Genomic DNA, 27,709 nt, shown 5'->3' with positions numbered 1-27,709 from the left:
TATTTGAAACTGTTTCACTGGAACTTTAGAATTTTAGGCTGTTATTTTTATCTCAGCTTTTTGAAGATATTATTTTGTTGTCTTCTTACATTTTTGCCAAGAAGTAAACTGTTAGCAATTTTGATTCCTTTGTAAACAACCAAGTCTTTTTGCTCTTTAAAAATTTATCATTTGTAAAACTTTTCTCTTTTTTTTAGATCCTGCATTTTCTCCATAATATATGCAGGTTTGGATCTATATTTATTTATTGAGTTCAATATTTATTTTGCTTATTTAATCCAATAGTTTATGCCTTTCACTAATTCTGGAAAAATTTCACCTATTATTTCTTTGATTTTTTTTCTATCCCCAATTAACTCTTTCCTCTTTTATCAACCTTTGTTGAACTTAAGTCGTTCCACTCATTTTAGCCTAGGTGGTTGTTCTGTTGTGTTGTCTACATTCATGTCTCTCTTTTGCTTCCTCAATAATGTAGTCATACCCAGCTTCCAGCTTATATATTCCTTTTGAGTCCAGCTTTATTTGATGTTAAATTGTTACAAAAAACTTATTGATATTAATAATCATATCTCTAATGTCTTTAAGTTAATTTGATTTCCCTTTAAATCCTTTCTATTCTTTTTCTTGGTGTCTTTTAGCTTATAGGATTCTATTACTTCTTCTGTACTTGAAATAATTTTTTAAAAACCTATTTTTCACACACTAGATTGCTTTATTTCACAAGTTTTTTTGTTACAAGTTCTTCTGTTTGATGTATCTCCTCTCTTCATCATGGAAATATTTTTTAGGAATTTCTTTAATTTTTGTTGTTCTCTTTTCTTTGCGTGTGTTCTATGAGCGTGAGATTATGAAAACGGGATTTCAGAGTAATTTTGGTTTACAACTGCCAGTGCCTTCAGAGGCTTACTTGGTCTGGTATCAGTCTTTAGGTAAATTTTTTTGGGATCTCTGCACCATTCATACAGTGTAAATTTGAAATGTATACATGCAGAAGACAGTCTTGGGATTTCATTTTCTGCAGAGACTTTAAAAGAAACACAGAATCCTAGTCAGACACAGAAACATAATTGTTTCTTGAGACTTTTCTGGGACTGAGGGTACAACTTCTCTAAGTCAATTTTCACCAAGTAGGAAGATTTCCCAGGGTTCAAATCTCATTCAGCGATTACAGTTCCAACCCTGAACACGTCCTCTTCCCCTGCCTGTGAAATACTATACTGATCTTGACATGTTGGGCTCATTTTAGATCTCATATTTCCCTCATCTCTCGTTTTCGATCTCATTCTGAAGTGTTGCCTCATGTGTTTTGTTCTTCTGACTTCAAGTTCCTGAGACTTGGTCATTTTTTTCTGTCTTTCAAGGTTAGCCAAGTATTTTCTTTACTTTTGTTTAATTGTCATAGTCAACTAATGACTAAGACAAATGTCTTAGTCAGCATTTGTAAGTGTTTGGAATTAGGTAGAAGTCTGCATCATTTCAGTTCACCATGTCTTGAACTTGAATTCAGTCATTTTTAAATACATGCTTTCTTTATAATTTTTTACATAATTATATTTACATAGGCTGTGAATTTCTACTGCCTATTTTCTATCAGTAAGGTTCTTGCCAAACATGAAATAAATCTCTTTCTGAAGTATTAGTATTATCTTAGGGTTCCTGCATCATTGTCTAAATAATGTAGAGTTGTTGTTTTATCACTAGCATTTAGTATTGGGTAGTATATTGATTTATTTTTGCTAAATTGAGAGGTAATCTAGAACTCAGATTTACTATACCTATATCTACATATTATAGTGGCAATTTGTTAATAAACTAGTGAATTGTATCATGTTTGAATTGTATTGGAAAATCAAAAGAATAGCATTTAAAAAGGTTTTGATGTCAAAAAAAGAGGTCAGATACTTAGAATATTTTAAAAGCAGTGTTTAAATAAAGGTACATAGCTCAGAGTCTGACTTTATGTCTCATAAACCCCCTCTACCTTTTTTATGTTATAGTGTTGGTCTAATTTAGGTGCTGACTCTTGCAGTCACAGCTCACAGGGGCTGGAATAGAAACTGAGAACATTAGATTGTTAACTCCCAATGAGAGCTGTGTCAGGCAGAATGAATGAATTCTCATGTTAGCCTGATCATTACATTTTCTCTATACAGATGAATATATAAAAATAAAAATGAGTATATAATTGTTAGGTTATTTTGGAATCAGAACAAGAAGGGGTTTTAACAACTTTTTGAATATTTAATATCATTAGGGCTCAAAACTTGACATGTCAATTCCTTTCATAGGAATGTATTCACTCAATGGACCTATACTCACATTCATCTGACACTAGGTCTTCATTCATAGAGCTGTCATTGCTTATGTGTTCTCAATGGCTCCTCTCTATCTGTGATTCTATTGCTAAGTCATCTTACTTGGGGTTGCCATCTGCCATTTTGAATCACATCCCTATTTTCAATCAGGTTCTGGCTAAGTTTTGTTAACCTTGCAGTCATTTTCTCCCCTGAAGGCAACTGACTTTGAAGTACTGCTGCTGCCTTTTTCCACCATATTATTCCTGTAATTAGCTGCTGAGATTTACTGAACTCTTCCTATGGAGGCACGTGCTATACTTTTTGATATTTATTTTCTCATTTAAACTTAGAAAACAAATATGAAGTAGAAAATGTTATACCTATTTTGCTGATCTATAGATTTCTGAATGACTTGTCTGTCTAGTAAGACAGTAGCAAAAAGTCAAGAGTTTATACTTAGGCAAGTATATTTACTCTAAAGCACTTCTACCTACCTTCACAATAACTGGCTCTTGGAACCACACTTTATGACACTAAATCTTAGTATATTAGATCAGGACTGTGGTGATTATTCTTATTTTATGTGAAGAAATAGATCTAGAAGTCTGTATTTTATCTAAGACCAAAATCCAATTAATTACTAGCCAAGCTGGGACTAGAACCATGACCTTTAGACTGCTAGTCCTGGGAATTTTCCAAAGTTATACTCTCTTCCTTATTTTCCTTCTACAGCTGTGCTGCTTCATATGTGAACCATTTAATTTGCAAGGTTGCCTGAAGAGATGAGTCATGAAATTAGTTTTATATTGACTAATGGTATTTACTTATCTATATAGACACATGTTACACACATGTGAAGAAATGACTACTTCCATCATTACCAGGACAAGGATGCTGAGTTTTTCGGATGTGAGATGGGTGGATGGGTTTTCTTTCTTTCTTTTTTTTTTGAGACTCGCTCTGTCACCCAGGCTGGAGTGCAATGGCGTGATCTCAGCTCACTGCAACCTCTGCCTCCCAGATTCAAGAGATTCTCCTGCCTCAGACTCCTGAGTAGCTGCAACTACAGATGCGTGCCACCACGCCCGGCTAATTGTTTTGTATTTTTAGTAGAGACAGGGTTTCACCATGTTGGCCAGGATGGTCTCAATTTCTTGACCCCATGATCTGCCTGCCTTGGCCTCCCAAAGTGCTGGGATTACAGGCATGAGTCACTGCGCCCAGCCAAGTTTTCTTTTTTTCTTCTTTTTCTCTAAGCTATCCATCCTTTTTAACCCAGTGAGCAAGTGTGAACATTTCTCACACAGTCTGAAAAATTAGGATTACAAATTCTGTGTTTCAAATAAAGCCTTAAACAGACAAACAAAGTAAGTATAAAAACTACTAGCTAGTATTCAGCTGTCTATAACTAGCTAAATATCTCACTAGGAGTATTCACTTTTTCTTATATTCTGAATGGAAAGTTTGCGGCTTTGCACAGCATGGATACTTTCTAGTTAAAATTCAGAAGCATTATCATTGTCCAGCTGAGCTGCTATGTGGGTCAACCATTCCAAGACTTCATCTTTTTTATTTTTAAAATGACTGAAATAGTATTGTAAAGAATTCAGTCCTTTGAAGCCAGCAATATATAGAAATTATATGACTGTAATCCCAGATGGAAGAGTTTTTTGGTTTTGTATTTAAATTTTGAGGGAACATTATGCCTGTGCAAGATGTCAGCTTGGCAGGTTGGAAGATCAAAGTTCTTTGTTCATGTGCAGCATATATGCCAAAGCTAAGACATCTCTCTCCTACCCCATTGTGCTACTAACTCTTAATAATAGCTGCCAATTCCAGCCAGGCAGAAAGCAGTTAAGTGCCCATGTGCATCCCTCCTTCGTTGAGTCTGACAGGCAAGGTGACATTGTGATGATGCATTACCGATGATGGAGTTGCAAGGAATTGAACAAACAAAGCATTAGTATCCTGAGTAGTAGCCAAACAACATTCCTCAAAAAAGTCATCTCATCATGTCCCCTCAAAGACTGAGAACCCTGTAACTTCAAGGATAGATTTTCAAACTTTAGAATTGACTAGCCAATGTAAAATCTAAAATATGAGCGTAGTATTTTTTAAGAAATGAATGAAGTCTCTCTCCCCTTTTCTTTGCTTTTCATTTTTAGGGAGGATAGGTCAACTTTATGATAGATTTGGGTTTTTTTTTTTTTTACAATACTTAAAACATAATTTTCCATTAAAATTTGATGTAGTCTGCTCAGTTATTTAAAATTTAGCAGCTGACAAAGTTTGGTTTCATCATTTAAAAAACTGAGAGGCTGTTTCTCCTAACATAAACAACCACTATTTTAAAATTTGGGCTGAAATAAAATAAAATTTATTGACAAAAAATTATTGTAGAACAGTTTGGCAAAATGCAAAGGTCCATTCTTTACCAATTTCAACTTGTATAAAGAAAATTTTCACGTGGTTAACTAACAAATATTTATTCACTACCCACCCATGTGTCAGTTTCTGTTAGGTATTGAGGTTATGAAAGTGGTTTCTGAGGAAGGGCGCGTTGGCTCACGCCTGTAATCCTAGCACTTTGGGAGGCCAAAGGAAGGCAGATCATGAAGTCAGGAGATCGAGACCATCCTGGTTAACGTGGTGAAACCCAACCTGTACTAAAAAAAAAAAAAACTAGCCAGGCGCGGTGGCGGGCGCCTGTAGTCCCAGCTACTCAGGAGGCTGAGGCAGGAGAATGGCTTGAACCCAGGAGGTGGAGGTTGCAATGAGCCGAGATCCTACCACTACACTCCAGCCTGGCTGACAGAGCGAGACTCCATCTCAATAAAACAAAAACAAAAGTGGTTTCTGCCTCTTATGAATTTACTCTATGGTGGGAGAGGAGATACAAATGAATAAAGAGAATAGTAACACACTAGAGATAGTAAAATTAGAAAGAAGAGGTGACACAACCCTACCTGGAAGAGGCATCAGGTAATACCATCTACCAGAGGTAACAGTGGAGCTTATCTTACTGGATAAGACTGAAGTTGGCCATGCAAAAGGGAGGGGATTCAAATCCTAAAACAGTCATAGTACCACAAGAGCAAGCACTGCTAGAAATAATCTCATCTAAGTAAAACCATCTCACCAAACTCCCTTTTAGAACTGCAGTCTGACTTGGGAAAAGTCTAGGTTTTCTACTAATTAAAAGCCCAAACTGGGTGATACTTGTTAATTTGTGTTGCAGTGATCATATTCTTTGTGTTTTCTTTGCTTTTTGGTATTGTCTTATTTGACAAGGAAGGAGCTAATTTTGTTTCATTCAACTTTTTCTAGGCCCCTAGTGTGTATTATGTCTAACTCAATCAACTATTTTTTTCTTTGTACTGATCTGAATACAAGGAGTTTTCTATTAATTTTGACAGTTCATTGAATCTTAAAAGTTTGCTTCAAGGTTGGATTTATTATATATTTAGATCTAGAATTTCCTAATGTCAAAAATAATGCTCCATTCTAATTATTGTTAAGAAAGTTGTATATATATTTCCAATGGAAGGAACTTACTTTATTGAGATTTTGCTGTCACAATGCAAATAATTATAGATAAGATAGCTCTTGGTGACTTGTGTTTGTAAGTAAAAGGGACCATTTACTTTTTCTAGTTTTGTTTATGATTTTTCACATTTCAGTGAAACAAATACTTACCTTCAATTCAAAATGCAGTTGCTTTTATCATTTACAAAGCATAGAGTACAAAATATTCTTTCCTATTCACAGATTAGTTTGGAAAATGAAAGAAGTTGGTCAAACTTCAGGTCCTTGAAAATATTAAAACTTAAAGGGGTTTCAAAGCCTCTAAATGCTAAAGCTTTGAAATTTTTCATATGCAAATTTTAATGGTGCATCACATAGAACTTTAAGAAATCAGAGAGCTTTTTTTTTTTTTCCGCGTTAAACACAGCAGCATTTTAGGATAATGTGTGCTAGCTTCTCTGTTTGTGTAACAGTTTCTGAAACGGATCTTTTCAAGCATAGTAACGGGTTTGAATTGTGTTCGCCTAAAGGCTGTGAAAACCAGAAACTGTGAAATGGAGTTCAAGCACAGCCCTTTCGTAGCTGGCAGAAGTTCAGCTGTAGTTTTGGGTAGTTTGGTCAGTGGTTTCAACAAATACTTTGAAAATTTTATCTATATATAAGCATTCTTTTACTGAGCTGTTGTAAGCGAGTATTGAAGAGTAAATTCTTTATTTTTCCATCCATTATGCACTTTCTACATTTGTGGGAATAGAGACCACTCATTGAATACATTTGCTGGGTTCACTGCCAATTGGAATGTATGAATAATTGATACACATTGGATTTACTATCTTTCATTGCAAATCCCTTTACACATTATACCAGGATTATGGCTTAGGAAATGAGGTGGGTGTGAACCACACTTCAGAAGTCCAATCTTATTATTCATTGCTTCAAATACCTCTGCTTTATGTATTTTTTTTCTGAAAGTTTAATTCAACTATAGAAATAAGATGAAAAAGCAAAAAAGATCTATCCAAACTGTGATCCCACGCTGTTTCTTCTAGTCTTCTGATTTTCTGTTTTGAATTTGAAGTTTATGATCAAATCTAGTGGGCCAAAAGATGTCATAATTAAAACTATGGTAAAATTCCCCTGGACACCCTTTCATTCAATAAACCTTTATTGAGGCCCTGCTTTTGACCCAAAGCCATTAGAATGTATGAAATCACTCAAGGAAACTGTCAAGCAAGTTCTGGGGCCAAGAATTCTTTATGATCTCTTATTTGAAGGGTGTTCCAGAGTTCTTCATATCCTAATGCTGTATTATAAGGTTTTAAATTTCTATTGGGATTTATGATTTGTAAGCCTTCTCACATGTAAAATTATATCCATTTCAGAAAGAAAGAGCTATAGTAAGTATGTGGATTCCAATTCTGAGCCTTCTTCTTGCTGGGAAGGTAAATTAATTGCTCCTGTTCCAACTTCAGCAGCACTTTCAGCAGTGGCTACATGTTCTGGTGGCCTCAGCTCTCCCTGAATGGATACCTGAGGTCACATCCACAGGATGACCCTGGCTTCGGGTTTCCTTTCAGTTTACCTCCATGCCTAGGAAAGTTAGGGGTAGCTTTTTGCTTTTGCTAAAACTTGGGCTCCCTCAGATACCCCTTAGCTATTTCTCCTTTTCCATTACCTGTGTGGACATTTCTTGAGTTTAAATTATCTCTGTTTGAAATACCTAGAGTGGTATTTGTTTTCCTGACTGATATATGCTTCTTTACACCTCCATTCCCCAACCCCTCGACAATGAAGATAAAAAAACAACTTCAGAGGGCTGTTTTGAGGATTACGCTAGTGAAATACCTGAAGGATGAAGTCAGAGGATGGAATAACAGACAAACCAGCTGTGGGGGAAGGGTGTCATGGTGGGAGAGCAGCTAGAAAAGTTTGATAGAAAGAAAAGAGCATTTACTCAGGGCTTCCTTTCTCCTGAGCACCCTAATTTGGTTAATAATCTTTATTTTCATTTTTAAGATGAGAAAAATGAGCCTTGTAGATTTGAAGCAGAATACCATTTATTCTATGGAATTAGAACCCCAGTCAGTTCAGACTCTAACTTTATATATTTTTGGTTTTCCTGCCCACCTTGATGACTGCTTTTGGGAAGTAAATGATGTTGAATTAGACAGGCTCCATTTTTAGGTATGGGATTTGTAGTCATTGACAAAATGCAGAACAACATTTTTTAACTGACCTTTCCTCTTTGTTTACATGAGTTAAAAAATACTATTTAATTAGAACACACACATGCTTTGTAGAAAAAGGAGAGTAGTTTTGCATAGGTTTATGGGGTATTAACTATTCCCTAGCATTCTGGTCTAGAAAACCTCTCAGGTCATGTCAAATCTCCAGTTGTTTACATTTTTTAGCCCTTTGCCAAGATGATTAAGTTAAGTCATAAATCAGAAATGTTTTGCTTTTAATTGCCCATATTGTCCATGTAAATGCCACCTTAAATTACCACCTGTTTCCCTTTTAACTGTAAGATATTTTATGTGCAGTGTCCAGTAACTCATTTTCTATCATCAAAAATAAGTCAGATAACAGGTTCACAAATTATTTGTGGAAAATACACAAATCTCTGATTTGAAAAAAGGAATACCTTAAGTAAATATGCCAGGTGTGGAAGCTAGATACAGTAGCAGGTGCAAATTCTCACCTTAATTTTTAAGTTGGTAAACCTTAGAAGGACGTGGAGAAGTGTCTATGTGATAAAAAATAAAGATCATTAAAATTTGTTAAAGACATTCCTTTGAGGTTTTGGCAGTTTTACAGGCCAAACGATGTAGTTTATGTAAGGAAAATTACATGGAAAAATGATTTAATAGCATGACAGGATACATGAAGAGAATTTCAAAAGCTATTGACAGCTGTGGAGAGTGAGCTCATATTTTGTGGAATGGAGCAGGGAGAACAGGTGGGCACAGACCTCAAATTTCCCATATGTGAGATACCTGGGAGGTCTACTGACTGCTGGGAGAAGTGATGATTTAAGGGAAGGAAACCAACCAGACACATGTAAATGAGGGAACCAATATTGATAAAAAAGGAATCTCAAGGAATGTGGACATTATTTCCAATAATTTTGTTCATGTTCACTTAGTTGATTTTTACTTTGTTTCCCATTAGATGTTTTGGTTTTGCATTTATTTGCCTAGGGCCATACCACCCTGGATGCTCTCCTTATGTTTACAGACTGAGCAAAGCTTAGTCAGAAGTTAGGTTGGGTTAAAAAAGACCACCTAGGAGAGTTGTACATGGTATCACTTAATGCCAATGTTGCTGATGCAATAAGAAAACCATGAATATAATATGGATTCTAAAGTTAGAACCTAAAAAACAAAAACAAAAAAAAACGAAATTCAGATAGAGTTAGAAAACAGTTGTATGACCTTTGATTACTGTCCTTGAATATTCTACTTAATCTTCATTTGTTGTTTATATTATAGGATATTATTTGAGGAAATTAATACGTAGCATTTGATAGCTACTTGATCCCCAGCACTGGGCCAAGTAGTTCACATGACTATCTCATTTAATCTCACAGTAACTCTTCGAAAGATGCACTGTAATTACTCCTGTTTTGCACATGAGGAAACTGAGGCTCAGGATCTTTAATCTATTAGTATAGTTAGAGAGAGCCCAATAAGAACAAGAAGAGACAATGGATGGGATTGGTGGATAAGACTTAGCCTGTGAAACAGTGCCAAGGTTTTAATATTTTTCAGAGTTTAATAACTTCTTAAAATTTTTAAAGTTAACTTAGAGGCTACAGGAGTAAGCAAATACACTGCCACAAAGAAGCCATCTTTTGGGCAAAATGTGCCTCAAAATACCTTTGGTACTACCTGAAGAAATAAAGAGGTTTTTTTAATCATAAAGGGATAGAGACCCCAGGATTCATGCCAATCTCCAATTTATTTAAAATTCTTCGCACAATTTCAACATCCTGCCAGCACTGACTGTAAATGAACATGGCTAGGAGAATACATAAATTGTGGCTGTGCCATTAATCAGGTGCAATCTTTCAAAGTATCATAAATTTCTGTGATCAATGTCAAGTCTCATTTTGATGACTTAGGGACTAAACCCATGGATCAGCCTGACAGAGACAAATAAGAAGCTAAATAGGGATGTGATAGTCTGTTAGGGGTGGGAGATACTTGTTAGATTTTCAGACATGTCATTTATTAAAAACAAAAATACTGGATCATTTGAAACTCTTCATGTCTGTCATCTATGATTCCTTATGCTTATAAGTAGAATTTTGTGTCATTTCTTGCAGATTTTATTTCTTTTGATTTGAAATTGAAAATATTAACATTCAAGTAGTTATTTTTCAAAGCATATATTATTTCTGGCAGCATTTCAAAGGAACTGAATTAAAAACAGTACAAAATTTGTATTACACAGTTCTTTCTTGTGAGTTTATACTTTTACTCAAAGAGTCAATGAAAACTTTTAGGGTTTTTTAAAATCATTTTTTTCTTACAATGCAATAGTACTAATGACTTCAATTTGAAAATTTAATAACAATAGGAACAGAAATAGATATTTGCCTTTTTGTTATTATATTACTAGTAAGGCTTCTTAAAGATATTCAAATACTTTTTTAAATTTATTTTTTTGAAAACCAACAAAATGTCATCTGTGGTTATTGTCGAGTAACTTCCCTATGATAATTCATTATTACTCAAGGTTCAGTAGTGCTTGGTTAAAAAAAAAAAAAAAAAAAAAAGAAGTTGCTCTATGTGTCCATGGTAATACATGGAATGAGAGGCATTCACAGTTGTGGGAAATCAGCAGAGTGAAAGGTGGGAAGCTGTCACTAACTCTCAGTCTGCAGAACGGAAGTGAAGTGGTGGATCTCAAGAGTCTACTTGGGAGCTGCCACAGAACTCAAGTGCTTCTAGGAAGTTCCAAATAACTACTGTAGCCAGGTGCACTGAGATATCTGGTTCACAAGAAGCCATGTCAGCTATCAAAGCTGCCTATAGCACCTAAGTGAATATTTTCAGAAGTTCACCCTGAAATTCCTTCAAACTTCACATCTGACATGTGCTCACGTGTCTGGGTGAATCTGCCTCTGGTGAATATCATCATTTTCTTCCCTTTTACTTTCTGAAGTTCACAGAAGTGACTGTCAGTGATGAAACTAACTATACAGGAAACCACACAGGGAAAAGGATTCTGGGGAATGTGGTTCTAGTCTTCTCTTCTGCAATGCAGAGAAGACCATCAATGGGAGTGGCAATGATGTTAACCTGACAAGAGTTAATCCAGCACAGGGACTCATATTTCATCTCAGCATCCCTTGACACTCTTTTATCCACATTTAAACTTCTGCCTACTTCTACCACCAACAAATCAGGATTTTAATATGACACATATATACACATATCCCTCATATGACCAGAGACATGCTCACCTTCTCTGGAACATGGGAGGTTTCAACAGCCCATATGTCACCATTTCCATCTCTAAATCATGTTCATTTCTTTCTTAGTCCAGTCAAGTCTCTCTCTCATGTCCTGTAACATAAAGACCAGATTAAAAGGTTAAGGTTATGAATACAGTATATATAGAAAATAAGGTAGAAGACTTGCCTTTTTACTTCACAGTGATCAAAAGGAGCTACATTTGTACCTGATAAAGCAATATCAGGCATCATGTAGAGATCTTGGACATTGAGTTTGAAACTTTGACCACTTGGGTTGTTTCCTTTGGGGAGGATGAGTGTATTTGCCTGCAGTAAGAAGAGGAAACCCAACATTTGGTAGCCAAAAACCAGGCATTTTGTCATTAGAGTTTATCAGATATTTCTGGTCCACTTGAACAAATGGTGGGATTGCATTCCTCCCATGCTTATAAGTAGGTGTGGCCACGTGACTTGTTTTAAACAATGGAATATGAGTGGAGATGATGTGTGCCATATTGGTCTGTGAGCTCCAAAAACCAGTGCAAGATTTGCCATTCTTTCTCTTTCTGCCCCATAGATTCTGGCAATGCTATACATACAAGCCGCTCTATGAACCTGGGTTTTAGAATGGGGATGATGAGTAACAGAGCCTGACTTAGGCTCTGATGAGCATATAATGTACAGAAAAAAAACCATATTTTACTATATTAGGCAACTGAGATTTGGGTGTTGCTTATGATTGCAGCTTAATATATCCTATTCTGAATAATATAGTCAATATTAAGTATGAAAATAAATATATTTATCAAGTTTAAAGTCCAAAGCTTTTAAATACTTGAAGAGTAAAAGTTAGAAAATGATCTTGACATTTAATGCAGCTTAGAAAAGAGAAGGACATAGAATTGGTTTAATATATTTCTGATTGTATCAAGGTTTATTAGATAGCATAGCTATTTTTCATAAGGTTCTATCACAGTCCAGACTATGGGTCATGAAGGGTTAAAAATCACCATGGAAGTGATCTACCTACAAAATATTTGGAAGTACTGCTTACCGGCAATTTTCTGTCCTGAGGCTCATGACAGTGAGCTGAACCAATCAATTGTAAGCATAGGCCTAGCACTGTTCCAGGTGGATGTGGACATAGAGAAGTAGAAGTCTTATTCTTCTTGTGAAATTTGTCCAAAATCGGGGTATAACTAGGATTAAGTCACCAATTTGCCGGGAGAAGTATATCTCCTAAAAAAAGAAGTATATCTCCTAAAAAAAGGAGACAAATGAAAGGATCAGTCTGAGTTTTTAATATGGTGTTATTTAAGTTTTGAATTCCAATTTCAGCTTATGAAGAGTGGGGATATAATGACTATAAGTTTGTTGTGAAGCTTAATCAATATGTCACAGTAGCTGCTCAATAAATATGTAGGGTTTTTAATATTCATCTTTGTTAATTTTATTCTGAATGTGCATATGGAGTGTTTGGGATCAGAGATGGATGGCTTAGTAGTTACTTAATAGTAAATAACAAGTGTATAAGCCTCCTTCCCCCATTGCTTGTCCTCAGGGCAATCTAATGATAATCAATGGAAAATTTTTCCCACCTGAGTAGCCAGAAAGTACATACTCAATAAATGAGAAAAAAAATGACTTTTCTCTGCTTATAAAAGGAAAGGAGGAAGCTGTCTCTCTCCACTCCTAAAAGCATCTTTTCGGAAATGTAATGGGCCTCAATCCTGACTTTCATTTGATGATGTTATTGACTGAATGCTTTAATGTATCTGGAGACATATATTTATATCAATTATATATGTTAATCTTTCAGCAAAAAAGGGTGGTTAACTTTCCCAATATTTTTCAATAACGGGTAGAAAGCCTTCAATCACCCAAGTCCCATGGAACAACCTTTTCCTTCTTAAAATCCTATTAACTCAACTGTTTGGCAGAATTAAAAATAAGAGTTTCAGCAACTGACCACGTCTAGAAGGCATTGATGTGTGGCCAAGGCAATAGGGCAGTAGCTGCAAGATGTTTTCTTCTGAATCCAACTAGAAAGTCATAGATCATGAGAAACCCTTTTCTAGACAATGTGAAATTGAACAGGAAAATACACTCCAATTACTGGCCTACATAAATATCCAAAGCGAACAAAGAGCATCAGTCAGGAGGCTATTGTCTTCCTAATTATGTTTCAAATTGGAAATGGCAGCTTGTTTTCTTCCTCACATAATAGTTCTCTAAATAAATTGTCTTCTCCCTCTGTCTGCTGTTCTCTTGAGGATTTGGTTATATAGGGATAAAGAACTTCTGGTTGCGAAAAGTCTGGGTTATGAGCCAGCTAGCTTCCTATGCCAAGAGAGAAAGTGGGAATGAATGCTGAGGTTATGACATGTTGTAAACCTGACATGTTTAGCAATTCCATTTGTTGTGATTTGGGTACTACAGAAGACTTTTGTAAATTTTATGTCTTCTCTGATGGTTAGAATATTGACATAGTGTACTGCAATGAATAGCTTTGCTTCCTGAAAATCACATATGGACTATTTGATAATACCCCTATCTTAAATTGCCTTGGTATTTCTTCAAACTAAGAATGTATCTGATGGAGATTTAAGAGAATAATGTTCATTAGTATTAGTTAATTCATACCATCAATTTGCTTTGTCTTTCTCCATCATATTTTACAAAAAAAAAATCTTAACTTTAAAATTTGATACTAAAATATTTTTCTGTTTTGCTTAATGACTTTAATTATGAATTTCTTCCATTTTTGTGAATATTACTGGGTTTAAGCTTTGCCAGTGAAATACCATCTCAATTGTAAGGTAAAAAATTTAGATAATTGCCATCAAATATCTGGGGTTGGATTTTGCATGACTAACCTCTCCCAAGCCTGTTTGTTTATTTTTAGTATTTTATTTCTATATTCACAGAATTTGCTTTTATTCTTCAAAGTGGCAATTAACTGTTATTTTATATGATTAGGCTTATAATATTAATCATTATTTTGGTTGTAGCTAATTTCTGTCCAACTAAGCACCTTTCTAAATTGTTTCTAATTTCCTAGGAATGTAATTTTTAATATTTGTTGATGTATAGATATGTCCTTAGGAAGGTTTGTTTTTGTGGTCTAAATGATCTTATAAATCTTTATATCAAAAACAAATGGAAGATGATCCTTGGTAGATTTTTATCTTCAAAATACCCTGTCTTTTAGTATGAATAATGACAAATGTAATGTTTTGACAAAGTGAAATTACAAAAACTAAAGACATATCATAAAATACTAAGAAGCAAAAGCTTGAGACACCTTTAAATGAAAGTTACAGAAGCTTAATTCTCAAGGAAGTTGGCTCCATCAATGTCATTTTCCTGAGAGGTAACTGTAGCATGGAATATATTGTGATAAATGAAGTAACCGATCTAACATGGTACTGTCAAAATGGAATACAAATAGTAAGTATGTCATTAGTTGAAACTCTTTTCTAATTATTTTGATATTTTTTAAAATCTATTTTTTTTTTTTTTTTTTTTTTTTTTTAGTATTGCTAACTTTCACTCTCGATTGATCACAAGGACACTTGCCTGGGCTCCGTTCATGTTGAAACAGGCTTCCATGTGAAAGTGTAAATGCGCCTAATACATCTTTATGCTGGAAGACAGAAGTCTATGTGTTAGAAATACTTATTTTTTGTATGTATACAATCAGAGAAGAAGACAAAAGCTGCACTGGTTTAGCTGTGTGATTCTGTTCAATGGCTTTGCCACTGGGGTCTGCAGAAAGGAAATAAATTGAGAATAATAATGATAGTCTTCAGCAATCTTGTTATCTTTCCTCATTTAAATTTTAGCCAGATTAGAGTGAAGCCTTCCCAGGGAGACAGAGCATTAGCTATAGTTTTTGCACAAATAGACTATAGCTACAGAGAAGAAAAGGGAGCTCATCAAATGCTCGACATGAATTTGGTTTAGAACTTTGAAGACTCTGAAGCGAAAATGATCTAATCAATAACCTCAGGGTTATTAAGAATTAGCACGATCTTTCATTTTCTTCCCCCTCTTTCCCACTTGTGGTTTTATCTTAGAATCTGGACTCGCTTCCTCAAACTTAGGCATTTCTTTTCTTGATGGACCATGTCTAACATGGTGCCCATATATCTTCAAATTCAGAGTGAAGATTTGGGTTTCTGAGCAATCTGTGACATTTTTTAAAAATTTCTTTTTTAATTATAGTTTAAGTTCTGGGGTAAATGTACAGAACGTGCAGGTTTGTTACATAGGTATACATGTGCCATGGTGGTTTGCTGCACCCATCAACCTGTCACCTACATTAGGTATTTCTCCTAATGCTATCCCTCCCCCAGACTCCCACCCCCCCGAGATGCCCCAGTATGTGATATTCCCCTCTGTGACACTTTTTATAAGGTAAAATTCTCTGGATTCCATTAATGATTCATGAAGCACATAACTTGTTAAAGATCAATGGCAAGAATGACTATTGGTTTTGAATTTGACATGATAAAACTGCAACTGATCAGGTAGAAAGTAAAGAACAGTGTGAAGGCACCATTTTTGCTCATAGGTGTTCCTACTGTTCTAGAACAAGCCATACTACATTCACAAATGGGGTGGAATACCTGAGAACACCTGATTGGTTAGTGACGGGCAGTAGAGATGAAGTTCTCTTTCCACTTATGAAACCCCAGCTGAGATAAACAGAATATCCCATGCTCCCCCAGTAAGTATGTAAGAGTATGTAATTACTAATATAGATGAGGCATGACATTTTCATCTGAGATTTTTGGTCATCTTCGTAACTGGCTAAATCTTTTCAGATATCATGTCAGGTTCCCCTACAATAAGAACAAAACAAATGAGCACACTCTTTCCTTGTTAAATCAAGTGTAATGAAACTCATTTGCCTAAAAGTTGGAATGGGGCTGTGTTAGGAACTAGAGTAATATCTAAATTTTAATAACAATGGATAAAATATAAACAGGCCTAATATCATCTCTGTTAGTTATTGGCAACTAATTAATGCCTCTTGAATTTTCCTGTAGCCTGATCTAATTCAGATAGGCTAATATATAAATTTTCTTCTGTCTTATACGTATAGATAAGACCAAATACTCATGAAAACATTTAGAAAACTAATGATGGGGTTTAAATAATAATGCCCCATAAACGAAATGCACCTTGAGGGTCTCTCAGTAATTACCTATTGCATTTTGTACAGTTGAAACAAGTTTTTAACCTTCATCTAAAACAGGTCCGGTGAATTAATGCTAGATTTAGCTCCAGTAGAGAATGCACAAATTCACGTAAATGGATCAGACAGTGTTCAACTCTTTATTAAAATATTCTTTCGTAGCATTTGAAAACATCAAGGACTCATGTGGCACATTTTTCTAGTTTTCTTTACAATGTATTCGTGTGATAGGTACCAGAACTTCCGATAAAAACGCAGGAATCATAAACCTTTTTGCTCACTGTCCCTGACTATCAGCTATCCAGTTATTCCGGAGTCACAAGCCTTGACTGTGCTGGAGATTTTCTTTCAGATGTACTTTGAGACGAATAATGTTTTGTGTGATGAATCTGCTGTTTGTATTTTGAAAATGGTTATCTGGGCAAAGGGTTTTTCGATAGAAAGCAGCGGTGATGAATCCAGATAAACTGAAAGCTGCTAAACTTTTTTTGCAACTGACAGTCAGAGTGGTTTTTGATCTTTAGCTTTGTATAAAAGGGATCTTTTCCCAGAGATATTCCTTAATAAAATTAGCTAATTATATGTATACCTGTGTGTGGGTGTGTGTATGTGTGTGCATATGACAGAGGCAGACATGAAGAGTGTTATACTCTCAATAGTGAGTTATGGAATAAATGTCAAATTTGCTTCATGTTCAGAATATGAAAAAACATGGGAGAGATCAGACTACGGCTTACACAGGGTCACATATGCTACATGTTAGTGATCAACTGTTAGTCACTAACAAACAGTTTGAAAACTGAAGCAATAGTTTGTGTACTTGATGTTATGTTGGATAGATCCTCAAATTTTCATGGATGCTTTCACAAGCTTCAGATTCACATTTTATTTCAGAAGAGAGCATTGCAATGTTTTTTGTCTTTTTTTTTTTTTTTTTGTCAAATCAACCCAGATTTGCAAGTAGTTTGTGTAGAACACAGTCTGTAGTTTAACTGGAAAATACATTCCAGTTTTTCAAATAAGTTATAAATTAATCAAGATTTGAAGAATTTCTATTAGTTTGCATTTTTATAAACTACACTGGGAAATGATATATAGTGTTTGAAGCATGTTCTGCATGAGTTGTGATATAAAACTAATAAGATGGAAAATTACTTTGAGAAGAAAGCGAGTTCCGTATTAGATAATTGGCCCTTTTTATTGAAAATTATTCAATAAGTGAATGACATTTGGGAAATTCAACATTTATGATGCTGAAATAATATCTCTTTATACAGAAATTTTTAATTTAAAGAGTTTTTTTTTTTTTACTATGTAAGTGGAATATATTATATGGAAGCAAAAATCATAAACTTATCTCAGAATTTCTTAAAGTAAGCTTTATGAGGCACCGCATACTCAGAATTCACAACATTTTAAATTTTATTATCATTATTTTTCTTCCCAGGTTTATGGAAAATAAGATTTTCTTCCCTTTAATTTTCTCCAACACTAATTTTATCCTGAAATGTTAACAAGTTTCAGAAAGATAGAAGTTTCAAAATGTTTAGACAAATATGATATTATTTTAGAAAATGTGGTATTCATTGATGTGTTAATTTTGTCCCACCCTAAAACAATTAAGTTAAATTGCTAATAAATTTATGAATTCTACATATGTTATATGCATATCATATAGAATTTTTATTCAACCCAATATCTGCACAGTAAGTTGTCAATAAATTTTCATAAAGAATGGGTTGCACTAAGATTATAGTAGAATCTAGTACCTAGAAAATTTGGTCACAAGCATGAAAAGCCCCCTCCTCTTTTTTACTGTCTTTCACCCCAATGTGGTCTTGCTGGTTAGTTGGTGACAACTTTCTGATGATGCTGCTATTAATGTCTTCTTGCTTTTGTTAGCTGAGGTTTGTTTTTCCTGACCAACCTACTTATTTTGTATTTCATTTATCTCCCCAAATATCCTTAGATCTCTGCTAATTATTTTTCTTCATTTCTCTTCTATCCCACCTCTTCTTCAGAATTGACCTCAGTTCACTTTAACCTGAAATACAAATGTGTAAACCAGTATTTTCTACCTCATTTTCTTTCCTCTGAAATATATTTATCAGTCAATACATATTCCAGTTATCCACCTCTGAGTGTAAAGAACTTCCACTGTCCCTCCCAGATGCTGTGAGTATAGGAATTCACAAATACCAGTGGGTGCTAGAATCCTAATAATGGTAATAATAAAACAGTTAATATATATTGAGCACTTACTATGCCAAATCTGGACTAAGTGATTTATACAGATTTGCTCATATGATTCTTCCAACCATATCATAAAATAACTGCTATGTTTATCTCCAATTTATAGTCTAGGAAACTAAAACTTAACATGATCCACCCAGGTAAGAATTGGCAGAGGTCATGTTTGAATCAGGGTTACTGGTCTCTAGAAACCACATACCTCTGTAGGAAGGACCCATGTCCCACAGAGAGGCAGGATATCTGACTAGTTTAAAAAATAATAAATATGGCCTTCAGACTTATTGCCTATAGGGATCCTCACTCAATAACCACATACAAATTCATACTTTATTAAGTAAATATTTTATTATTTATTTAATAAATATGTCTTAAGTACTATTGAAAGTATTAAGGTGAGTCATAAACAAAATTGATAAAGTCATGAATATCATGCAGCTTTCATTCTAATGGACAGGACAGATGGTAACTGCAAATATAATATATGCATACGCCTGGTAGAAGTAAGTTCTATTAATAAAAATTAAGCAGGATAAAGGGAAATAGAATTGTGCAGGGGACTAACATTCTCTCCATTTATTCTCTGATACAGTGCCATTTGAATAGAGAACAAAATAAACTGAGGGGGTGAGCCATGAAAATATCTAGGGGAAGAGACTACCAGGTAGAAAGAGTGGTAGGTATAAAGACCTTGATACATAAGCACACTCTGCCTGGTGCTTAGGATAAATAATGAGGACCTTGCGGCTGCATTAAAATGAGCCAGAGGAAGTACAGCACAAGAGGTCAGAGGAAGAGAGGGGAGCTAGATCATATAGAGTCTTGTGGGTCATAGCAAGCTCATTCAAATTTACCTGGAAAGAGCTGAGAAGCCCCGTAAATCTGAGGCTTTTGACCAGATTTATTAAGTACCTGACTGCTGTTTATAGAATCAACTCTAAGGAGGCAAGAATCTGCCGAAAACCATTGCAATAATTCAAGTGAAAGATACACGTGGCTTAGAATAAAGTAGTGATGGGCCAGGTGCGGTGGCTCACACCTGTAATCCCAGCACTTTGGGAGGCCAAGGCAGGTGGATCATGAGGTCAAGAGATTGAGACCATCCTGGCCAACATGGAGAAACCCTGTCTCTACTAAAAATGCAAAAATTCGCTGGGTGTGGTGACACACACCTGTAGTCCCAGCTACTTGGGAGGCTGGGGCCAGAGAATTGCTTGAACCTGGGAGGCAGGGGTTGCAGCGAGCCAAAATCGTGCTACTGTACTCCAGCCTGGTGACAGAGCGAGACTCCATCTCAAAAAAAAAAAAAAAAAAAAAAAGGAATAAAGTAGTGGTGCAAGTGATTAATACGTATACACAATACACACACATTTGCATACATACATAAATATAAATTTTGTGTTGAAATGAAATGCATGTATACAAAGCACACATCATAGACATACAATTGGATGAATTTTTTTCTGTTGGGAATACTAGTATAACTAGCTCTTACATTAAGAAACAGAACATTATAGCCCTAGAAATTCCCACACGCTAAATTGTAGTCATTACATAGGCCACCTTTGGCAAAGGTAAGCAGTGTTCTTACTTGTTATGACAAATTCTTTAGTAAAGGACCAGAGAGTACATTTTTAGGCTTTATGGACCACATGTGGCTTCTGTCACAGTATTCTTTTCAGTTATTTTGATAGTTTTTCTATGTGTACAATTATATGTTAGAAATCATTTATGCCATCAAAAATTTGAGAACCTTGCTCTTCACTCTTCTACCTTCCAGAAAAATAGACAATTTTGAGCCCCAAATCTTTCATTTCCAACTTGTAAGCCCTAATATGAGGCAGCTTTTGATCCAGAGACTTGAGATTTTTTTTCCAAAAAGAAAAGTTATCTGCCCCATTCTCCTTCCAAGACATATGTGGACTCTGTTACTCAGTTTTGTCTTCACTGAATTATCCTAGCTATCAATAATGAATTGATCAAAACAATGAATGATAAAGTCTTTACAATCCAAGTGCTATTCAAATACTGCTCTTCTTTTAGAGAATAAAGCAATAGCTTCACTCAGTTCAGATTGCTCAGAGTCTGCAGCAGTCACTTGTAGAATCAGATGTTGGAAATTCCAGAAGCCTGTCCAACACCATGATAGTCTTGATCTAATCCAGAAGTACACTTTCCTCAGAATCAATATTTTAAAATATTATATTATCTGAAACTTAAATGTTAGACCTAAAACCATAAAAACCCTAGAAGAAAACCTAGGGAATACCATTCAGGACATAGGCATGGGCAAGAACTTCATGTCTAAAACACCAAAAGCAACGGCAACAAAAGCCAAAATTGACAAATGGGATCTAATTAAACAGCTTCTGCACAGCAAAAGAAACTACCATCAGAGTGAACAGGCAACCTACAGAATGGGAGAAAATTTTTGCAATCTACTCATCTGACAAAGGGCTAATATCCAGAACCTACAAAGAACTCAAACAAATTTACAAGAAAAAAACAAACAGCCCCATCAAAAAGTGGGCAAAGGATATGAACAGACACTTCTCAAAAGAAGACATGCATACAGCCAACAGACACATGAAAAAATGCTGATCATCCCTCGCCATCAGAGAAATGCAAATCAAAACCACAATGAGATACCATCTCATACCAGTTAGAATGGCAATCATTAAAAAATCAGGAAACAACAGTTGCTGTAGAGGATGTGGAGAAATAGGAATACTTTTACACTGTTGGTGGCACTGTAAACTAGTTCAACCATTGTGGAAGACAGTGCGGCGATTCCTCAAGGATCTAAAACTAGAAATACCATTTGACCCAGCCATGCCATTACTGGGTATATACCCAAAGGATTATAAATCATGCTGCTATAAAGACACATGCACACATATGTTTATTGCAGTACTATTCACAATAGCAAAGACTTGGAATCAACCCAAATGTCCATCAGTGACAGACTGGATTAAGAAAATGTGGCACATACACACCATGGAATACTATGCAGCCATAAAAAAGGATGAGTTTGTGTCCTTTGTAGGGACATGGATGCAGCTGGAAACCATCATTCTGAGCAAACTATCACAAGAACAGAAAACCAAACACCACATGTTCTCACTCATAGGTGGCAATTGAACAATGAGATCACTTGGACACAGGAAGGGGAACATCACACACCAGGGCCTATTGTGGGGAGGCGGGAGGGGGAGGGATAGCATTAGGAAATACACCTAATGTAAATGATGAGTTAATGGGTGCAGCGCACCAACATGGTACATGTATACATATGTAACAAACCTGCACGTTGTGCACATGTACCCTAGAACTTAAAGTATAATAATAAAAAAAAGAAAAATAAATGAATAAAATATTACGTTATCTAAGAAAAGGAATACCTGACTACCAAGACAGTTTTAGATACTTAGAAGGGTTCCCTAGGATGCTCATTACTACTTCACTAGGGATATAGTAATCATACCTAGACAATACACTTGCTGCAATTCCCATCAAAATACCACCGTCATTCTTCACAGAGCTAGAAAAAATCCTAAAATTCATATGGAACTCAAAAAGAGCCTGCATATCCAAAGCAAGACTAAGCAAAAGGAGCAAATCTGGAGGCATTATATTACCTGACTTCAAACCATACTATAAAGCCATAGTCACCAAAACAGCATAGGACTGGTATAAAAATAGGCATATAGACCAATGGAACAGAATAGAGAACCCAGAAATAACACCAAATACAGTCAATTGATCTTCAACAAAGCAACCAAAAACATAAAGCTGGGAAAGGACACCCTATTCAATAAATGGTGCTGGAATAATTGGCAAGCCACACATAAAAGAATGAACCTGGGTTATCATCTCTTACCCTATACAAAAATCAACTCAAGATAGATCCAAGACTTAAATCTCAGACCTGAAACCATAAAAATTCTAGAAGACAACATTGGAAAAACCCTTCTAGACATTGGCTGAGGCAAAGACTTCATGACCAGGAAACCAAAAGCAAATGCAATAAAAACAAAGATAAATAGATGGGACTTAGTTAAACTAAAAAGCTTCTGCGCAGCAGAATTATTGCTGAGTTTCGAGAATGTGTGAGGCCAATACCCTTGTCAAAAGGGATTCCCTAAGTTAACCCTCAGGTTCAGTGATTTGCTAGAACTCAAAGAACTCAGAAAATCTGTTTTACTAATGGTTATGGCTGATTATAGTGAAAGAGAACAGACTAAAATCATCTAAGGTCAAAGGCTGACAGAGCAGAATCCAGGAAAGACTAAGTTCAAGCTTCTATTAATAGTTGTTCTCTCCTAGTAGAGTCCCACAGACAGCATCTAATTCTTCCAGCAACAATCTGTAACAACACAAATGGGGTGTTGTCAACAAGGTAAGCTCATCTGAGACTTGGTGTCCAGGATTTTATTGGAGCTTGGTCAAATAGGCATGGCATGCCCATGAGGCTGACCTTAGTTTCTCAGCCTTCAGCCCTTCCAGAGGTCAAACTGATAATTATATGGCCCAAGGCCCCAACCATAACTTAACATTGTTAGCATAAACTGCCTCACATGGCTGAAGGCTCCAGGCAAACAGACACTCTTATGAGGTACCATATTCTAAAGGCTTAGATGCTCCTAGTAGCCATTCCGGGTCCCATCCTTCCTTTGGAATGGGCAAGGTTTAGACACCTCAGACATGCTGAGTCAACCTGTCCCTGCACAAGCGTATTTTATCACTCAAATTTAGGAGATGCAGCCTTTATACAAGATCTCTTTCCATAAATTTCCCAAGCAGAATAACTCCAATTTGAGACCACAATTTTATCCCACATATGAAAGAGCTATCTTTCCCTCTTCTGGTTGAAATTCACTTATCTCCTGTCTACCTCCACCAGATTATAGCATGTTTTATTCTATGAAATGTTTTGCTATTGCTATATTATTCAACATTTGAAGGCTCTGAAGAACTGACTCAGTCAGATATTGCTATGCAACACACAACCACAAATATCTCCGTGGCAAACAATACTAAGCATTTATGTCTCGCCCTGGCACCTGTGAAGTGGCTATAATTATTTTGCATCTGTGAGAAGCAGCTCTGTTCTATTTGTCTCATTTAGAGTTCCCAACTGGAAGGGTAGTATCTACCTGGGGTTCGTTTTTCTCATGGCTTTAACAGAAGTACAAGATGACAAGCATAAGGGCTTAACCATATTTCAAGCCTCTACTCATGTCACACCTGTTAATATCCATTGGCCAAACTAGTCGTATTGCCAATGCCAAAGTCTAGGGACAGAGAAGTACATGTCACCAACCGTGTAGGCCATGGCAAAGGAATGGATGAATAATAATTCCACAGGTAAGTGAAGAATTGAGAAGATTATTTTACATACCTCCGAGGACATAGTGCAATGGAAAAATTTAGGAAGTTTTTCAAATCCTGGTTTGGCTACTTGTTCACATACATAGATGCAGTTACTCAGCATTTTCATTACTTGGTTTTCTCATCTGTAAAAAAGAAATAAAATAATTATTCAGAATTTTGTTGTGATGATTACAGATGTTATATATGAAGTGCCTAGCACAGAGTCCTGATAATAAGTACACAATTAATGATAACATTTATTATTATAATGAAGATGTCTCAGAGCTTCCTCCTCAGAAGCACTAATGAGGATAATAGCTGATATTTATTGAGTATCTACTGTATACTCACTATTATCCTAAGAATGTAACAGGTAGAAATTCTTTCATATGATTTGTGTGTGTGTGTGTGAACAAAAGAAGGTGAGAAAAGCTAAGAAACATGCCTAAAGTTAGCTTTCATTGTATCTCAAACTATCCCAAAACCAAGTGGCTTAATATAACAATTGTTTGTTTTGTTTATGACTTTATGGGCCAGCAATGAGGGCTGGACTCACCTAGGTTGCTTTTCTGGACTCATCTGGATGCAGGCATGTATCTGCAGTCAGCTACTTGGTTGGCAAAAGCTATCTATTCTAGAATGGCCTTGGCTGTTATGGCTCATTAGTGTTCCAGTGACCTCTCATCGTCCAGCACAAGAGCCTCGGCTTATTTACCTGGTGGCTGGGAAGGGTTCCAAGACAGCAAGTGGGAAAGTTTGCTTGAGGCCTTGGCTTCTGATGTGTCATCACGTTTACCTCTTTCTATTAACCAGAACAAGTTACAAGACCAGTCCAGACAGAAGGCAACGGAGAACAGAATCCATCTCTTAATGAGAAAAGTGGCAAAGTCACATTACAAAGAGCATGGAGGCAAGAAGGAATAAAGGATTATGAGCCAATTTTCTAGTTTACTACAATCTGCCTCTGGCCACAATTTTCACCTTTCTACCCATGTACAACATCCTCTTCCTTCTCATAGGATCCCTAAAATTCTCATGGAACTATGACATCAGGCTTGAATTCTAGAATTCAATTATCCATTTAAAGTTGAGAGGAAGCCCATTAAATGTAAATGTTTTTGATCCAGAGAGTCATGAAATTTTAAAAAATATATGTCCCATAAACATCCAACCTGCAATATTAATACAGGGATAAGGTAACTGATAAATACTGCCATTCTGAAAGAAAAAAATGGGAGGTACATAGCAATTACTGGTCCATTGGAAATTTAAAATCTGGGTAGAAAAATGTTGTTAGGCTCCCCTACCTGGGAGGAGTAACTATTCGTTAAGGCAAGGTGCTGTTTTTTGGGGGTGGTTTCCCAGTTTTTTGTTTTTCATGACTATTGGATCTTGACTCTGCTCTCTAGAACATTCTCTCTTTTTAATTTCCTTCCTTAGCCTTTTGAAAAACGTTCTCAGTCAGCTTCTGGATCATAGAAAGTTGCACCCACAGAGACCTTTTTGCAATTTAAGTAAAATCATTCTTTCAAAATTCAGGTTGATGGCACTTTTATAAATTCAGTTTCTTCCAAATCATGGTGGACTTACTATGAGTTTAATTTATGTGCATGTCATTTGTTGGAAAGCCATACCCTGATTGTTTTCAAGACATGCCTCTCTGTATAGACTTATTTACTCTGGGATTGGGCTTCTGTGAGACCATACTCTTACAAAGTTGAGGAGCTGTATTTTTTAGTTTGAGAGAGAACCAGACAACATATAAATTCTTTCAGATTTCTTAACAAAGGATTGCGGAGCTACACCCTTGAATTGATTTTTTTTCTTCTTGATGCCTCATTTTACTTTGAGAATTTTTACTGGATGGAAAGACAGAAGATACGAAACAATTATATTTTCCCACCCAGAAAATTCTGTCCCCTCTGTGTTCCCTCAGAATTCTCCTTGCAAGCTGGCCATGTCTTTATTTAGACCATTTCTTTCTTCTTGTACCTATATGTAGCTAGGACCAACCATCTGACATTTCAACATTCTGTGGAGGTCTCTTTAGCCAAAATCAAAAGTTCATTATATACACTGGCCATCTTTCAAGTTTCTATAGGCAACACTTTTGACAATTATTTTATTCTCAAAAATACAGATCACCATTTTTTTCCTAACCTCCAATAACAATTTGAATTTTTTTCTCCGCATTTGCTAAGAGTTTGTTTGCCATTTTTCCATCCTCTGTTCAGTGCTTACTGCCAATGGCACTTATTTTAGATTTTTGTTATGGCAGCACCTCAATTCTAGGAACCAATTATTTCTGCATCAGTTAGCTTTTGCCATGTTAAAAAAATCACACAACTTCGCAGCTTAAAACAACCATTTCTTTTATTTTTCAGCACATAATTCTGCTGGTCATTAATATGGACTGGGCTCAGCTGAGCTTGTGTTTGCAGTCAGCTGCCAGGTCAGCTAGGGACTAGAGGTCTAGAATGGCCTCAGCTGGGGCTGCTTCCCTTGGTTCTGTGTTTTCTCATCATCCTGCAGGATAGCCTGGGCTTGTTCTCATGGTGACTGGTCGGAGTTTCACGAGAATGAAGAGAGGCAAGCTAAGGTTTTTGGGGCCTAGACTTAGAGCTAGCACACCATCACTTATGCTGCATTTTATTGACCAGAACAAGTTACAGGGCCAGCCAAAATATAGGAGAATGGCAAATGGACTCTAGATGTTACATTGTAAAGGATATAGATATTCAGAGTACAGAAGAATTAGGGATCCTCTTCCAATATACCATACCTCTCACTATTAGTAAATTTTGTTACCCTTACTGTTTTCTCAAAAACACTATTAAATTGGTATTATTCCATGGAAAAGCATGACTGTGGCCTCACCAAAACTTTTCTGCTTCCTTGAGCACAGACACTAACTTTCTGACCACACAACCTGACTATATATGTATTAGTATCCTACTCCCGAGCCTTCTCACTGGTCTACTTGTTTCAGTAGGCAGTTCCCAATCTGACTTTTGCCTACCTGCCTCTCTCCATCTTTGTACAATTCTAACTGGTTGAATCCAGGCCTGTAGATTTGCTTGTCTTTGGGTGGCTTCTGATCTTCAACCACCTTATAAGCAACAGCAGCACCAATCAGTCCGTTGTTTGAAGGAAGGCCCACTTACGTAACTCCTGCATGCCCCACCTCAGTGATGATCATGTTCCATAGTCCCCTCTTCCATTATGCACCTTCTTCTGATCACCTCCACTACTGGGCTTTTCTCATGAGTTATAAGTTATCTAAAAAATTGATGTGTCAAATATGTAATTTTATTTTCTTAATCTTATTGTAATCTATAGAGGATACATCTAATTTGATTTTCTTGTATTTTATCATAAAAATTTCTTTTTATATTTTTGCTTAGAAGGTATATGGGTAGGACTGAATAAATAGGTGATAGGGCTTATTATATAACAGAAATTAATAATTGATTTGCCTCATGGTCAATTAATTAATTTGTTAATAATTACCTAATTATTGGTCAATTTTCTCAACATTCTACAGAAAAGAGAATCATATTGATTTTGTACAGAAGTAGAAGATTTTGCCAGAATGAAAAT

At 35.8% G+C, this 27,709-nt stretch overlaps 1 long non-coding RNA gene across 7 annotated transcripts in view; it reads right to left on the bottom strand.

Annotated features, from left to right (window-relative positions):
• LOC105492706 (uncharacterized) overlaps positions 1–25,112 on the bottom strand; it is a 41,477-nt gene extending 16,365 nt beyond the window's left edge. Inside the window, exons 1-8 of one of the 7 annotated variants that reach the window (XR_011609753.1) lie at positions 24,666–25,112; positions 24,138–24,252; positions 14,863–14,929; positions 12,338–12,543; positions 11,293–11,395; positions 10,931–11,082; positions 8,524–8,568; positions 6,523–6,913 (exon numbers count right to left, since the gene is read on the bottom strand). This is a non-coding gene — a long non-coding RNA (uncharacterized lncRNA). Of the gene's footprint in view, positions 1–6,522; positions 6,914–8,523; positions 8,569–10,930; positions 11,083–11,292; positions 11,396–12,337; positions 12,544–14,862; positions 14,930–24,137; positions 24,253–24,665 lie in introns of those variants that run through there. The other 6 variants (XR_011609754.1, XR_011609756.1, XR_011609757.1 and 3 more) reach the window with 6 other exon arrangements.
• Positions 25,113–27,709: the final 2,597 nt, after the last annotated feature.

Source organism: Macaca nemestrina, chromosome 11 (genome assembly GCF_043159975.1).
Source record: "Macaca nemestrina isolate mMacNem1 chromosome 11, mMacNem.hap1, whole genome shotgun sequence".
Lineage (NCBI taxonomy): Eukaryota > Metazoa > Chordata > Mammalia > Primates > Cercopithecidae > Macaca > Macaca nemestrina.
The sequence above is the reverse complement of the archived record's forward strand: the minus strand, read 5'-3'. Positions and strand labels throughout refer to the sequence as shown.